At 35.9% G+C, this 18464-nt stretch overlaps 1 protein-coding gene across 3 annotated transcripts in view; it reads right to left on the bottom strand.

Moving 5' to 3' along the window:
* Positions 1 to 18464, bottom strand: part of MAP6 (microtubule associated protein 6) — an 86006-nt gene that overhangs the window by 28735 nt on the left and 38807 nt on the right. The window lies entirely within an intron of this gene.

Raw genomic sequence — 18464 nt, 5'->3', positions numbered from 1 at the left:
TCTATATCTCAAAGAGACTATTAAAAAAGGAAAGAACCCACATGTGCAAAAAATTTTATTTTTGTAATTATTTTTGCAGTTATTTTTGTAATGGCAATGAACCAGAAATTGAGTGGATGCCCATCAGTTGGAGAATGGTTGAATAAATTACGATATATGAATATATAAATGTAATGGCATTTTATTGTTTTAAAAGAAATGATGAGCAGGCTGATTTCAGAAAAGCCTGGAAAGACTTGCATGAATTAATGTGGAATACAGGGAGCAGAACCAGGAGAACATTATACACAGTAATAGCAAGACTGTGTGATGATCAACTATAATAGACTTAGCTCTTCTAGCAATACAATTCCAATAGACTTGGGAGGTTAATGCCATCCACATCCAGAAAGAAAACTACGAAGACTGAATGTAGATCAAAGCATACTATTTTCACCTTTATTTTTTTTTTGCTTTTCTTTCTTATGTTTTATTTCTTTTGTTCTAATTTTTCTTTCACAATATGATTAATATGAAAATACACTTGTATACATATAACCTATATCAGATTGCTTGCTGTCTTAGGGAGGAGAGAGGTAAGGGAGGGAGTAAGATAAACATTTTGGAACTTAAAATCTTTAAAAAAAAAAAAAAGTAAATGTTGAGAACTATCTTTACATGTAATTGGGAAAAGAAAATACTATTGAATTTTTTTTTAAAGCTAGAGAGACAGACAGATAAACAGATACAAGGAAGAAAGATGAGGAAGGGAGGGAGGGAGAGAGGGAGAGAGATTGACTCAGGGCTGGCTTAGCTTACTATTTAAAGGCTATCAGGGGTATGTATAATTCTTTAGTCAACTAAAGTGATTATGATGTCATGGAAGACAGAGCACTGAGCTTGGTGAAAAAAAGGACCTAAGTTTGAACTTTGTCTCAGACATTGGCCAGCTGTGTGATGTTGGCAAATCACTTTTTTTCTCTCTAAACCTGTTTCCTCATCAATAAAACAAGGATAAAACAGAACCTACGTCACAGAGCTGTAAGGATCAAATAAGATGGCAGATTTTAAGTGCTTTGCAAACTTTATAACTATATATAAATACTAGCTATTATTATCCAATGGATAGCCCCATATAATTCTGTCAAGTTTGAATGAGAAATTGTTCATATATCCTGAAAGGGTTGCCTTAAAGGACTCTATTCTACTTCCTTTTGAAAGCTCAGAATGGGCCACTCTCAACTTTGTACCCTATACAATATACAGAAAGGTCACGTGAAGTATAACTCCTAAATTTCAGACCTTTGTTGTTATTGTGGAATCATTTCAGTTGTGTCCAACTCTTTATGACCTCATCTAGAGTTTTCTCAGCAGAGATGCTGGAGTGGATTGTCATTTTCTCCTCCAGCTCATTTTACAGATGAGAAAACTGAGGTAAACAGAGTTAAGGGACTTGCCCATAGTCACATAGCTAGAAAGTGTCTGAGGCTGAATTAAACTCAGATCCTCTAACTTCAGGCACAGTACTACACCACCAAACTTTTAAAAAGAACAGCCGTAGAATCACCCCAGAATACCACCTTAGATGCAGGACCCCTCATTGTTGCATCTTGAATCTGTGACCTGGAACTTGGAGGTGAGCCACAGAGTTGCCAGTCAGCTCCTGCTCCCATACCCTATGCATATTTAAGCCCCTCTATATAGGATCAGAGATCTCATCTTGCTTTGTGTAAACTCTTCCTGATCTAAAAGTTTTTATGTGATGTACTCCAGGTTAGACCCACTTCTATTGCTTTTAAACCCTATCTCCCTGGACTAGAAAAATTAAGTCATGATTTTTTTTCTTGGATTTGCTAATTAGGATTTTTGTTTTTGGTGCTGACAAAAACACTCTTCAGGATTTGGTCTGGCACATTTTTGAAATCTGAGCTCACTATACTTCTTTTTGTTATTCTGCTGTTTGGACTCTGCCTTCTTTGACATTTAAAAATCTTTCACAGCCTGGCCTAAGCCAATATAGTTCCATCCCCACTTGCCATTCTCTCACTGTGGTCTAGCCAAGTTGGCCTTCTTTCTTTTCCTTACATATCCCATCTCTTTTCTCAGTGCCCAGCATGTATTCCTTCCTCACCTTTGTCTCACAAAATCACTCAGTCCTTCCTGATTTAGCTGAAGGATGACTTTCTTTAGGAGCTCTTTCTGGATCTCAACTGTCAACATCCTCTGCCACAATTTGTACATAATCCATTGTATTACTCATTTAAATATATATATGTCTATCAATATAAATCATAGCATTATAGCTTCCTAATATTACTGTATTATAGATTTCTATGTTCTATAATACATATGCACATGTTGTCTTCCCCAATAAAATATAAGATCCTTCTGAGGAGACTCACAGAAACACAGATTTAGAGCTAAATAGGGTTTTTTTCATTTTTTATATTGTGTATCCCCAGTGCTTAGTATGGTGCCTGATACATATAAATGCTTGTTATTGGTTGACAAGCATCCTAGGCTTCGGGAAAGCAGATTTCAAAGGTTTTGAGCAGAGTTTTTTTAACCTCTTTTGTGTCATAGACCCCTACGAACCCCTTGTTTGAATAATATTTTTAAATGCATAAAATATTATGCACAAAATGCATGGGATTTACGTTGAAATACAATTATAAAAATCTATAAAATACATAGTCACAGACCTCAGGTTAAGAATTTCTGGCTTAGAGAAAGGATAGATAATATTCTATGACTCTCGAATGCAAAATTTTGAAGAATCAAAGAGGAAGGATATCAATGACCATGAAAAATGCGAGTTGTCAAAAGAAATGGGTGTGGAATTCATTGACCAGCTCAGATTTATTTTGCCTTAAATTTGAAACGCATGTAGAAGAAGGGAGGGGAGTTGGTGATAACTAGAAAACATGACATAATGTTAAAAAAAATAGTGACAGTTCAGAATGAACTGAGATTGGTAAGGAAAGCCAGGGACAATAAAAAGGATAGGTAGTTTTTTTAAAGCCATATTAGGGAAAAGAAGAAGAAAGGAATTAAATTTAGATTAATGAAGGGATGTTACCTCTGCTGGAGGTGAATGGGAACACAGTCAGTATGGGAACACAGTATGACTGAGATAAGACATTGTAGCCCACTTTGTAATTTTCTTCTTTCTTCTATTCTTGTTTTTAATATTATTAAAATATTAAGAAAAATGATCTTTGGATTGAAAAAATTAGAAGAAAAGTGGCTAAAAGAGGAGCTGCTCCTCAGGATAATTCAGGAGATAATAAGAAAGCAACTAGTTATTCTTGATGAATAGGAGTCTCAAGATCTAAATAATTTCATCCTTAGCTACTGAGAGAACTGGCAGATGTGACTGTCAAGTAACTGACAGTGATGTTTGAGAGACCATGAAACTAGAGAATTACACAGGACTGGAGAAAAGTTATTGTGCTCACTCAGTGAGCACTTTAAGCCCCTACTGTGTTCCTGGAACAGTGTTAAGCACTGAGGATACAAAGAAATGCAAAAAGAGAGTCCCTTGTTCTCAAGTACGGGCAACTAGATGACACAGTGGATAAAGCATTGGACCTAGAGGCAGAAAGATACTTCCTAGCTGTGTGTCCCTTAACAAGTCACTTGATCCTGTTTGCCTTAGTTTCCTCATCTGTGAAATGAGCTGGAGAAGAAAATGGCAAATTGCTCCAGTATCTCTGCCAAGAAAGTCTTGAATGAGGACATAAAGAGTTGGACATGATTGAAATAAGTAAACAATCCTCAAATAGTTCATAATCAAATGGAGGAGACACTATGTACAATAGGCTTTATACAGGATAAATTTTAAATAATCCAAAGAATGATAGCACTAATATTGAGGGAGATTGGGAAGGACTTCCTGAATAAGGTGGGACTTTAATTAATTAAATCAATTAACAGGGCCTGAAGGAAGTCAGTCTTGATTTTCAAAAAAGAAGAGAAAATCAAGTCTGTAAACTATAGGACTTCTACTGGCCTTGATTTCAAGGCTCAGTCTTCTAAGACATTGCAGCTGTAACTTTCACAAGTCTTAATTTTATTGTTTGAGTTTTGTTGGCAAACTGGAGGAAAGACTGATTTGATTGGATGCTCAAAAAGCTAATCTTATGCTCAGTACTTGAATAGGACAGTGACGTGGTCAAAGTTACATTTTAAAGATATTAATTTGGCAGATGTGTGGAGGATAGATTGGAGAAGAGAGATAATGGAAATATGGCAATCATTTAGTATTGCAATAGTATGGGCAAGAGATGATAAGGGCTTGAATTAGAGAAGTGGTTGCATGAGTGGGAAAAAAGATATGGAAGTTAAAAACATTGTGAGGGCAAAATGGCAAGATTTGACAGCTGATTGGTTACGGGGATAAGAGAAAAAAGAATCAAATATTTGAGGTTGTGAGTCAGGGTGACTGAAATGGATGGTGGTTCCCTTCAACAGAAATAGGAAGTGAACACTGGAGAATGAGTGGGTATGGGGGAAGAACCAGTGTATTCTATTTTGAATATATTAAGTTTGGGAAACAGGAATTCATGATTTACTCCCCCAAGAAGTTGGCTAACTCAACACACAAAACAAACAGAAAGAAATGGGAAGGAAATTCCAGGTGGTACCATAAGTGGATAGAGTACTGGATAAAGGAATCAGAGTTCAAATCCAGCCTCAGACATTTACTTGTTAGTTGTCTGATCTTTAGTAAGTCACATAACCTTTTTATGCCTCAGGTTCCCTATCTGTAAAATGTGAACAATAATAGAACCTGCCTCTCAGAGTTAAATGAAATAATATTTGTAAAAAGTGCTAGCATAATGCCTGGCACATAACCTGCAAGAAACTGAGCTGAACTCTCCTGGTCACTTCTGGTGAGCCACATGTCTTTTGGCTCAACAATGAAGGATTTGGTGATTTGCAATAAATAATGCAGTTAGTTCTAGGCTAATGTTTCATGTTTTAAATCTTTGTCAGTGTGTGTTTATGAATCTTTTATGCATTAAGCATTTATTTTGTGTGGACAAAATAAATAGCAGCCTTACATCTATTTCACATTGTAACCCAGAAACCCTAGACATGAGCCATATTTCTGCCAGAGTTCTGGGATTGGTACATAATGACAACCCCAGAGACAATGATAAAACCCAATTTCTCTATGACAGGTCAGGTGCCCAATCTGAGTGTGAGCTTGGAGCTGGGGCCCCTTAGTATTTTGTAAACTTTCAATGGCAATAGATATTTGAGTTGTTTTTAATAGTACTGGAGCACCTACTCACACATGAGCAGCTAGGTGGTGCAGTGGCTAGAGCTCTGACCCTGGAGTCAGGAGAATTTGAGTTCAAATCTAGCTTCAAACTTCCTACAAACTGTGTGACCTTGGACAAGTCACTTAATCCTGTTTGCTTCAGTTTCCTCATCTGTAAGATGAGGAAATGGCAAATCCCTCCAGTATTTTGTCAAGAAAACCCCAAATGGGGACAAGAAGAGTTAGACATGACTGAATCGACTCAACAAGTGGGAGAAAGTGTCCTGAGTCCTATCCCCCCATTTGTCATTACACCTCAGTACTGAATGCTATGCAGACCCAATTGGCCCAAATTATATGAGGTGATTTCTCTGAGTCTCCTTTCCAGTTCCTAGGTCAGTCACTGTCAGTCCAGTGTGCTTTTCAATACAGTGCTACTAAGGTGCCAAGGTCTTTAGGCTAACTATAGAAAAGGATGAGAAAGATTTGAGATTTTTCACTTGTGCATGAGTAACAAATGTTTTCTGAAAAAGCAGACTTGACTGAACAGCAACAGAAACCATTAGCTGCAGATACAGAAAGGATGTGCAGACTGTCTTTAGACTCGACGTTTTTAGACATTACCAAATGCACGGATGGTCCTATAAGAGTAGCACCATCTACTCACACATGACATGTCTCCCACAGCTCAGAAAAGGGCAACAACAAATTGCCTTCTAATATATTTTATATAGTGAAAAATGCATGTCTTGTGTATGAGGAATACAGAGACAAAGACAGATAGATAGAGAGAAGAGAAGAAGAGAGGTAGGAAAGAGAAAGAGAGTGAAAGAGAAAGACAGATAGAAACAGAGACAGAGAAAGAGAGACAGAGAGGTAGAAAAGAGAGGAGAGAGGAGGGAGGAGGGAGGAAGACAGAGAGCAAGGGATAGAGAGAGCAAGTGCAAGAAAGAGGGAGAGGGAGAAAAAGACACACAGAGGAAGAGACAGACACACAGAGAGAGACAGAGAGACAGACAGAAACAGAGAGGGGGTAAGGGAGAGGAGATTTTTTTTTTAACCATGCACAAAACTACATCAATTGAAACCTGCTTTATGTGGGTTTGGCTATGGGAGAGGGGAGATTTACAACTCATTCTGGTTTGTCTTCAAACACAGCTAGAAGGGACTTCAATCTCATTTTATAAATGAAACTAAGGCTTCCCCAAATTAAGCTTACTTTATTTCAACAAACATCATGTCTCAGCTGCCTTCTCACCCTAGAAGATCCCTCTACCTCCCAATGGTGAGCTGCAGTTTTCTCTGAAGCAGATTGAAGTATGGACTACACCATTAGTGATTTACTTAAGACTTTCTCATTCAGCAATGCTTCAAAGCAGCTAAGAGTTGGGTTATTTCCACAGTGAGGATGTGAGAACAGCACAAGGATGTATTCAATAAATAGTTACTCATTTAATTTTCAAGGATTTTGCCCTCAGGCACGCTGTAAGTAAACTGAGGACAGAAAAGTGGATTTCTCACTTCTGAGTCATTATGAATGTAAAAAAGGAATATATTTTGAATCAGAGGATTTGGGTTCCAATTCTGCTGCTGCTCCCCACTAAAACTAAAAATTCATATGGCTTTGGGACAATCACTCCTATTCATTCTACAGCTCACTTTGAGTCAACTGCACCAGACCTTGACACTCATAGAAGCTAGTTCTTTGAAGCTGGACAATGAGAAAAAGCTTCCATAGCTGCCAGCAAATTTATTATTTTCAACCTCAGCGCAAGATGACTTTTTCTATGTTGCTTTAAGATTTTTCATGCCCATTTCACTCAGTAACCTCAAGTGAGAGGCTATCACTATGGAAACTGAACTCTCCAGGAAATAGTCTGCTGCTGAATCTTGGCAGAGCACCAAGTGGGAGGCAACACTCACATTGCCATGGCAGCCTTCCCCAGTGCCATCCTTAAACAAGTAAAAATATTCATAACCTATGACTAGTTTTTCCCCAGTTGCCTCCATATCTTTCTTTCATGTTCATAATTATGATTTTTTACAAAACATTCCTCACAATAACCAAGTGTGGTAGGTACTATTACCACTATCAGATTGTAAATTCCTTGAAAGGGCTATCTTTTGCCTCTTTATGTATGTCCAGCACTTAGCACAGTTTCTGGAACATTTGTTACTGTTCAGTCAATAAGTCATGTACAACTCTTTGTGACCCTGTATGGGGTTTTCTTGACAGGGATACTGGAGTGGTTTTCTATTTCCTTCTCCAGTTCATTTTACAGATGAGGAACTGAGGCAAACAGGGTTAAATGTCCTGGGTCACAAAGCTTTTGAGTATCTGAGGTTGGTTTTGAACTCAGATCTTCCTGATTCCAGACATTATGCTCTAGCCACTGTGTCACCATGCTGCCTCCATTTGGCAAACTGTATGTCCTTAATAAATGTGTATTGATGGGCTATTTTATATTATAGTGCATTTTTACTTATCTCTGTGTGCCTTTTCCTTCTACAAGACTATAAATTACATAAGAGCAAAGACTATCTTAAATAAACGTCGAAATAGTTCCTACACTAATGTTCTGCATCAAGAAGGCATTTAATGTTTGTTGAAATTAATTAAGTGCACAGTTGAAGTAAAGATGACTTAAGAGCCATTATAATAGTTGGGAAGAGAATGGGAGATGAGGGCTGGATTGCAGTGGGATTACAGAGTAATTGCAGTGGGAACACAGGAGAGATGTGTATGAATAAAACCATGTAGAAGGAAGACACCTGCATGTTGTCCAGCTTATGACACACAGTTGTGTATGGAACCCACTGAGTTATTGACATATTGACATAGAGGAAGGAGAAAGAGAAAAAAAAAAGGAAGAGGAGGAAGAGAGGAGGAGGAGGAGCAGGAGGAAGAGGAGGAAGAAAAGGAGGAAGAGAAGGAAAAAGATGAAGAAGATGAAGAGTAAAAAAAGGGGAGGAGGAAAAGGAAAAAGTAGAACAATAAGGAGACAAGGAAGGAGGAGAAGGCTGGGAATTGTGACATTTCAAGACCTTCAATAAGCCCTAGCTGCTAAAATTTCAAAATAATCTATTACTTTATCACCAATATATTTCCAAAGATATTTAACTGAAAATGAAGAGAAACTATATATATAGATTAATAAGAAGATGAATGGTAAATGTGGACAGGCTGCAGAATATCATCACAATTATGGATGGGAAATGATTATTAGACACATATTGTAACTGAAGGCAGAAGAATGGTCCCAGAAACCACAGATAGCTGGCCCTGGAGTGAATAACATTTATATCTAGTAATTTATGCTAAATTATACCTTAATGCTATTAAGATGTTTTTATTTGCATTTCTCTTATTATTTGTGATTTAGAACAATCCTTCACTTGGTTACTCATAGTTTGTAATTCTTTTGAGAATAATTTGCAAAATCTTTTGTGGTCTCCTTTCCTTGAGATAGGCTCTTTTGGTAAGACCTCTTAATGGGCTCCTCTATTTGCTTATAGCATCATCTCCTATTCTTTCATCATCTTGGAGAAAAAAATATTTTGAGAAGTTGGGTGAGAGCTATGTGCACACATATAAAAAATGTCATGTGAGAGGATTACACTTGTTCTATTTGTTCCAAAACATAGAACTAAATGTAACGGGATGGAAGTTGTAGACAGGAAATCTGGGACTTGGTGAAAAGATTTCCAATTGTAAAAGTGATCCAGAAGTGGAATGTGCTGCATTGTCAGTTCCTCGTACCTTTTCATAGGGAATTTGGAATTCCCACTCATGGGAGATGTTACAGAGGGATTTCTTTTCAGATATAGGTTGGATAAATAGTGGCTGAGGTCTTTCTCAGCTCTTGAGTTTCTGTTTACCAATCTTACCTGGCTTTTATAAGAAAATCTATCTTAAAACAAGTAACTCACCAATTTTTTCAAATGCTAAGAGAGGGATTATTCCATCCTTTATAAAGATAATATTATTTAGTGATTGCTTGCTTTTGTGCCCAAGAACTTAAAGAGCCAGGAAAATTGGAAGCAAAGATTTAAGAAGGAGAAGTGGAAAAGAAGAAAAAACTCTTGGGTAAGCATCAAATCCCAGAATTTTAGAGGAAGAAGAAACTCTCAATAGCTAACTAGCATAATTGGCACCCAAACTTCAATTAGATATATGACATCCCTCATTGAGGTTTTTGAATGGTTTGTTCTGTTTAGAACCAAGTTGAATTAGATAACCTCATAGATCCTTTTTCAATGAATTCTATAATACCTGGGGTGACTTGCTCCAAACACCACCAGTAACTTGTCAATATAGTTATATTGTTCTTTATTGCTTCCTGATTAAGTAATTGTATACAACAATCTTCCCCAAAGTTATTGTTTTCTAGCACTTTAAGTCTATTTTCAAGACAAATTTGTCCTGAGATGAGATAGACATGGCAAAGAACAGCTCATGATCCTTCCTCAAAGTCGCATTCAAGAGAAGGACTTGTTCTTCACTAGAAACTTTCTAGTTCACTAGAACTAATCACTAGAATAGATTTCCAAGAATGCTAGATCCCAAAGCTACAATGTATTGTCATGAGAAAATCTCACTTGGTTCTTTTGTTCCTCTTCTTCTTCTTCTTCCAACACAGGCAACTGGGAGGTATAGTGGAAAGACAGCCTGGCTTGGAATTTGGAAGAGCTGAGTTCAAATCTAGCCTTCCACATTTATTAGCTGTGTGTCCCTGGGCAAGTAACCCTGATTGCCTCAGTTTCTCAATCTGTCTCTTTTCAAGGTTCCCTAAGGATTTTGCTGATATCTCCAATGGTCAGTGATGCAGAATGACAGTGATAATTCTGTTGATTAGAAAGCAATTACAAGGGTCTTCTTTATGAAATAATTATTAGCAAATTATTTTTCAACCTCTTATTATATTGTCCTATAATTACTATAATGCTGTCAATCTTTGTTGTTAAGCTGTTAAGACCTATCTTTTCATATTTATTTATGTTATTTTATAATAATGTATGTAAACATATCTGCCTTTTTATAATTTTATTAAGAAATCCATTTTTAAATCATGTGTCTATTAACTTAGGTTTTGGTACTCTTGCTATGAAATAACTGATTTATATTGAATAGGATTAAGAGATAACTAGAATCATGAGGTCAGGCAAGTGATGCCTCATAGAAATGCTTACTATGCTAGAGTTGGCAAAAGTATGTGCACGTGTGTAAAAATATTTGTAGCAGCACTTTTTGCTGTGGCAAGGAACTCGAAACTGAGTGGCTGCCCATCAATTAGAGGATGCTATAAGAAACAATCAGCAGGATGATTTCTGAAAGGCCTGGAGAGAACATGAACTGAAACTAAGTGAGGTGAACAGAATCAAGAGGACAATGTACATAGCAACAGCAATATTATGCAATGATCAATTCTGATGGACATGGCTTTTTTCAACAAAAAGATGCTTTCAGGACAGTTCCAATGGCCTTGTGATGGACAGAGTCATCATCTGCATCTAGAGAGAGGACTGTGGGGACTGAGTGTGGATCACAACATAGCATTCTCACTCTTTTTGTTGTTGTTTGCTTGCTTTTTGTTTTCTTTCTCATTTTTTTTCCTTTTTGATCTGATTTTTCTTGTGCAGCATAATAAATGTGGAAATATGTACAGAAGAACTGCACATGTTTAACATACATTAGAGTACTTGTATGGGGAGAGAGTGGGAGGAGAGAGGGAGAAAAATTTGGAACACAAAATTTTGAAAGGGTGAATGTTGAAAACTATCTTTGCATATATTTTGAAAATAAAAAGCTATTATTAAAAAAGTATGTGCCCATTAATAAGGGTCTGTTTCAAAGCTCCCCTATTTGACAAAGATATTATAGGGAATATTTTTGTAAGTCATATTACTTCAAACAACAAAAAAAATTATTCAAACAGTTCAATCTGTGTACCAATAGGATATCCTCTTCCACAATCGACCACACATGCTGAGAAGACATATGACTTGTTAACACACATGAAAGAACACATACCTGGAAGTCATGTAATGGGGTCACCAATGGAGAGGACACACAACTAAGGGACACATATGCACTGATCAAGGTGACTCACACCTGTAATGCTACAGACATGTGATGTCTTTTGGTGATGTCATACTAGGAAACACTAGGCTTCAAGTCTCTGATCTTGGGAACCTGTCTCTGCTCTATATTATAATCCCACTCTTTTCTGTTTATGTTGTCTAGCTTTTCTTTATTATCAGATTCTGGATTTCATCTCTTTAGGCACAGGGGTCCTCAAACTGCAGCCCGCGGGTCAGATGCAGCAGCTGAGGACGTTTATCCCCCTCACCCAGGGCTATGAAATTTCTTTATTTAAAGGCCCACAAAACAAAGTTTTTGTTTTTACTATAGTCCAGCCCTCCAACAGTCTGAGGGACAGTGAACTGGCCCCCTATTAAAAAGTTTGAGGACTCCTGCAGTTTAGGGTCATCTAAGGCCATCTAACTGCCCATATCTGCAGTTGCAATTACTAGGTCACATTTCTCTCCTAAGGGCTGATAGCTGATTCTGTTCATAGTGGATCTGTGAAACACCACACCTCAATAAGGGGAAAAATCCAATTATGGCAAATCAAGGTTAACTCCTTTTTTTGGAGACTGATTGTATGTGGTACTAGTTCACTGTACACTGCCCTAAACAATTATTTCACTTATGGTTAGAAATTACTTGTAACTCAAATTTAAGCTCTTATGGGGATCCTTTGTAGATAAAATCCATGTCTTGGAGGAAGAGCTATAATTATTATAATTATGTCCAGATACATGTCCCTATATTAGCCACTATAGCAAAAAAAAAGCTGAAGATAATTGATTAAGGAGATTATATTTCAGGGGGAACAGAGCTAAAACCATTATTTGTTTTAATATTTCTTTATGTTTCATATGGAAAAAATGTTGGGGAGGGAATTTATTTTCCTTTCTTCTCATTTCCTCTCTCCACTGGCACTCATGTGACATATGTTCATAGGGACCATTGTGTATGACCTGTGGCAGAGCATTCTGAGCTCGAATTGGTCTAATCACCCGACTGATCACACTAGCTTGACTCTATATAGTGATGTCATTTTGGTCCTCTTTTAGAACAAAGAACAACTATCAACCATAACCACCATGATACGGAGGTGACTCTAAGCTGTTGAAGACTATCCCAGTGAAACAAAAGCTCTGGCATTTCCCATAGAGATGGAAAGTTCAAGTCCAATGACAGACAGACAATACTAACAAAAGGCAGAGGCAAGACTTCAATTGATAAAATCGTGACATCTCAGAATTAGCTAGAACTTCAGAAATCATTAAGCCTAATCTCTGATAAATATCAGTCCTCTCTACAACAACCCTGATAAAAGGTCAAGCAACTTCAAATTCATTTTATTTTCAGATAACAATTATACACACATTTTTTTTCTCATTTCAAATCAAATTCTGCAACCTAAGGAAGAACTACTCTCTAGAGTCCAGCAAAACCAGTTAGCTTATCCTTTTAGCAACAGTCTTTAAAATAATCAAAGAAAACTTTTTGTGTCGTAAGAATTGTCTTCTTTAAGATAAACATTCCAAGTTCTTCAACCACTCTGGATCTGGTTTTATACAAGTTGTGTTTTCCATGGAGACTCTTCATTCTGATTATGATGGATGATTATGATTATGAGAGTGGAGGGAAGGTCAAGCCTCCGGTGTCACTGAAGAGCATTAAATAAATGAAAGGTCCTTATTGTGGGGTCATTAACTATATAATGCTCTATAGAAATAAAAATAAAATTATTTTCCAAGTATTGGAGCCTAACACATATTTCCTTTGATGATTCAAGGATTTATTGATCTTTCCAATGAATTTTAGACTTTTGAAATTTGCTTAAGCGATTGTATAAACAGTAATAATTTTATTTGATATAACTATAGAATATCAGCTAGAAAAGGCCTCAGAAATTATCCCCATTAATTTTGTTTTTAAAATTTTGAGTTTTTAAAGTTAATAATTAACAATATACACTTCAATAGACAAAGAACCAAAAAAGAGAAATATGAACTTTTTATGGGCAGTTTGTTTTTTTTAAAGAAATATATATATATATACATATATGTATGTGTATATATATATATATAAAATATACGCTAACTATACCAAGATAATAACAAAATTGTTTTATTAGTTTGTGTATACTTCTATATTTCTTCTTAATTCCAAATAACAAGGAGGAATCAATTCGTGTTCTGAAATACCGGAACCTTTGTGAAAGTGAATATGTTTTATTAGAATTCATTATACCAAAGAAAAGACAAAATAAGCATAGCCAGAAGTGTACACTTGATTTTATGAAAAACTTTTTATTTTGAAAAACAGAGCCAGAAATTTTGAAAGGGAATACGGCTCAAGAAGGGTGAGTTGTATTTAGAAACAAAATTCTAACTATATAATCACAAATGATTCTAGTAAGAAAGAAAATATTAGGCATTTAAAGAAATCAGTGAAATTGCACAAGGAAATTTCTAATAAGTTCTGATTTTAAAAGGGAATGAATAAAGGACGGGAGGAAAAAATTGGAGGTCCAGAATTCACTTTGTCTGGGCCTGTGCCTGGGATTCTGAGTACTGCATATGATCAAGAATTGCAATGGAAAGCTCATTAAAAATACTAAAACTGTGGTGAGGAAAAAAAAAAAAAAGGATGGAAGGAAGATCAAAAAAGGGCAAATGCAGAAGAGCACAGATTTTTAAGTATGTCAGTAAGATTAAGCCAAGAAGGAGTTAAGACTAGAGGCAAAAAAGGAGCTAATGCCTAGAATAAAAAAAATAATAGAAAGGCACAATCCCACTTTTTCCTTCTCCATCAAAGCTAAAGATGGGAAGATAACCCAACATGATTGTAAGAGAACTGAAGATCACGGTTAAGTATGGTGATAGCAAGAGAACATTAAACCATCTGAAAGGAGTTCAGATTTCAGATGAATTTTATCCCATCTAACTAACTCATGTGAAATATAACAACAGAAACATTTAAAATAACTTTAATTAATTAATGAAAAATTATAGTAAACATAAATGTCAGAAGACAGGATACAAGCACATGTCTTGATTTTCAAAACTGAAAAAAGTTAGATATTAGAAACTACAAATTGTTAAATGTGAAGTCAATCAGGCAAAATTCTAGAAAGGGGTATTAAACAGTTTATGAGCAGAAAGGAAAAAGCAATGCTCACTAAAAGTTAACAAATGTTTGTTAGGATCAGGTCATGTCAAATTAATTTTATTTCCTTTTTTTACATGGCTAGTAGATTTTTTAAAATTTTATTATCCTTTTATTGATAGAACGCATGCCAGGGTAATTTTTTACAGCATTATCCCTTGCATTCATTTCTGTTCCGATTTTTCATGGCTAGTAGATTGATTAAGCTGGATTATACTAAAAACACACTAATTCTTATAGACTACAAGACAAAATAACACATTGTTTTTTAGACAAAATGGAGAAACATAAGTTTAAGGACAGGAGAATCAAGTGGATTCGTGGCTGTTTAATAACTCCTTACAAATAAAAAACAATAAATGGATCAGTGTCAGGAGGAAGGGAGATCTTTGATGGCATGTTTCATGATTCTGTATCTAGCTCTTACTGTTATTCAGTATTTTAAATAAATATCAACAATGGAGTGAGCATAGATGGAGAGCAATGGTACAATTGGCTTAGAAGAGTAGAACATGAGATCTGGTGCAAGTTGGAACTCCATAGTGTTGACTCATTTTCAGTTTTAGCTACCTGTGACTTGATACTAACCCATCAGTGAGTGGAGTGAGTACAATAGGCAGTAACTCTAGAGAAAAGTCCTATTATCTCTCATTGAATGTTCCTGCATCCTTTTCACTCTGATCTTGACTACTAGACTCTTGCTACTGCCACTGAATCAGGATGCTACCCCTCCTACCTCCATCTTTACCACTACCAACTCCTACCCTGACTCTCTCAGGTAGGCTGATGGAGGATTATCATGATTTAGAGAAATACAAGCTTAAAATGGATCTTTATTAATGAAAGATATATATTTTTGCCAGCTCTGTATAGTAAGCATTTCTCACTTTTTTATTTGTATCACTCATCTTTTGACTTCATGACTCTAGTTACCTTTTAATCCAATTCAATACAAAACAATTATGTCAGTAAAAGACCAACAACTAAGTTAAAAGACATAGATGTTTTAAAAAATGGTTCCTTAATAAAAATATTAAAAGATATGTATATCTTTATATACATTATTATAAATAAATATACAAAGCTATATCTCAGCACTAATTAACCGGGAAAGAGTGACAGCAGAAGCAATAATTATAGAACAGTATGAGGCTGAAAAATAATTTGCTTGCTCATAATTATTTCATAAAGACCCTCCTTGTAATTGCTTTCTAAACAACAGAATTAGCACCGTCATTCTGCATCACTGAACATTGGAGATATCAGCAAAATCTCTTGGGGAACCTTGAAAAAAGACAGTTGAAAATCCATCTGCAGATGGGCATTGTATACAACCACTTCCTAATCAGGTAGCAACAAAGAACAATATAACTATATTGACAAATTATTGGTGGTATTTGGAGCAAGTCACCCCAGATATAGAATTTCAGTTAAAAAGAATCTCTGAAGTTATTTAGTTCAACTTGGTTCTAAACAGGAATCAACTATTCAACAACCTCAACAAGGAATGTATATATGTAACTGAAGATCAGGTGCCAATTATTCCAATTAGCTATTGAGAGTTTCTTCCACCTCTAAAATTCTGAGATTTGATGCTTATGTAAGAATTTTCTTCTCTTTTTCATTCCTACCGTCTTAAATTTTTCTTCTAATTTTCCTGGCTCTCTAGGGTCCTTGGACACAAAATCAAGCAATCCAATCATAAGCAATTATCTTTATGAGGAATGGAAAAATCCCTCTCTTTGCATTTGAAAAATTTGATGAAGTTTTGGGTTTGTTTTAGGCATATTTTCTTTTAAAAGCTAGGTAAGGTTGGGAAAAAGAAACTCAAAGCTGAGAGAAACCTCAGACACTATTTAATCCCACCTATATCTGAAAAAAATATCTTTTTAACATCTTCCACTATCAGGAATTCCAGATTCCATATGACAACATCAATGAAAAGATATCAGGATCTGAGAGGGCAGCTCATTCCATTTCTGGACCACTCTAATGGCTGGAAATCTTTCCACCATGTTTTAGATTTTTTCTCTGTAGCTCCCATGCATTGCAGTTAGTTCTGTCTTTTGGGGCCAAGTAGAACAAGTATAATCCCTCTTTCACATGACATTCTCTTACATGTGTGAGCACAACTTTCACCACCCCTCCCCAAGTATTTTCTTCTCCAGGATGATGAGAGGATAGGAGGAATAGGCAAACAGAGGAGCTTATTCAAAGATTTTATTACAGGGGTCTATGCCAAGGAAAGGGACTACAAAAAGTCTTGCTTGGAAACAGTTCTCAAAAGAGTTGCAAACTATGAGTAACCAAGTGAAGGACTGCACCAAATCATAAATAATATGAGAAATGCAAATCAAAATAATTCTAAGCTCTTACCTCATACTCAGCAAATGGACAAAGATGAAAAAAATATAGAAATGGTCCATGTCAGAAGAACTGTAGCAAGTAGGAAGATAAGTATACTAATACATTGTTGGTAGAACTGTAAATTGGTCTAATCATTCTAGAAAACAATTTGTTATATTTTATTATTGTTCTATTTTATTGTTTATATTATAGTTTTATTATAGCATAATAATATATCTAACATAAAGAATTTTAAGTTTTATAAATAAAATGTGAGACATAGGAGGTACAGTAAAAAGAGCACTGGCTTTGGAATCAACAGGACCTAGGTGACAATTATACCTCTGTGTCAGTTGAGGGTAGTTATTTAATCTCTCTCAATTTCAGTTTTTCTATCTGTAAAATAAGAGCCTTGCACCAAATGGATTTCTATCTGTAAATGTATCTGATCATATTCTCCATTTTCTCTTCCCAATTCAATGAACTCCTGTTTTCCTATTAATTTCAGGATCAAATATGCAATCTCTTGTTTGCCAATTAAAATTCTTGATAATTTGGTCCCTTCTTCCTTATATTCTGCTTCTTTCCACATACTTTATAACCCAAGCACCTTGACCAATTTATTGTTCTTCAAACAAGACGCTTCGTTTCCTGTCTCTGTTCCCTCGAATTACCTTGTACGAATTGTTTCCCATGACTGGAATGTTCTCCCTTCTAAACTCTAGCTCTTAGAATCCCTAGTTTCCATTAAAACTCAGCTTGAGTCAAGTAGAACAGAGTTCAGATATGATCATTTACTTGCTGTATGCAAGTCACTTAATCTCCCTTCACCTCAGTTCCTTCATCTGCAAAAGGAAGGGGGAATAGAGCAATGATAAAAATAGACTCTGCTTCTCAAGATTGTTATGTGGATCAAAAAAGATAATATTTTCAAAGTGCTTATCATAGTATCTAGCACATAGTAGTACTTAATAAATGCCTGTTTTCTTCTTCCTTCTTCAAGTTCCCCAGGAGCATTTTCTTATTCCTCCTGTTAGTGACATACTTCAAAGTTACAGTCCACCTATTTGGTGTTTATCCTGTATGTTCTGGTTTCTATATGTTGTTTCCACTGTTAGAATGAAAATTTCTTGAAGGTAAGCTGTTTTTGCTTTTTGTTTATATCCCCAAGGCTTGAACATAGTAAACATTTAATAAATGCTTGTTGATTGATTGAATTGTATGGTTCTACAATCCATCTTTCTTCTTTGTGGTTTCTTAGCTTGAAATACTCTGTTTCTTCACCTTGGTTTCCTTCAAGATACAGCTGAAATACTACATCAAGCAAGGAGCCTTTCTTGGTCCATTTCTTCTCCCCTTTCTCTTCCCTCCATAACTGTTTGTGTCTTTTCCTGACAAATACCTTTTTCTACGTGTCTCCCTCATTTGAATGGATTCTCTTTGAGAGTAAGGTTGGACGCTAGATGGCACAGTAAAGAGAATACTGGATCTGTGGTCAGGAAGACCTGAATTCAAATTCCATCTCTACTCCTTATTAGCTGTGTGACAAATCACTTGATCCCACTTGTCTCAGTTTTCTCATTTGTAAAATGAGCTGGAGAAGGAAATGGCAAAGGACCCCAGTAT

Source organism: Antechinus flavipes, chromosome 3 (assembly GCF_016432865.1).
Source record: "Antechinus flavipes isolate AdamAnt ecotype Samford, QLD, Australia chromosome 3, AdamAnt_v2, whole genome shotgun sequence".
NCBI classification, from domain to species: Eukaryota; Metazoa; Chordata; class Mammalia; order Dasyuromorphia; family Dasyuridae; genus Antechinus; species Antechinus flavipes.
Note: the sequence above shows the minus strand (reverse complement) of the source record. Positions and strands in the feature narration are given on the sequence as shown.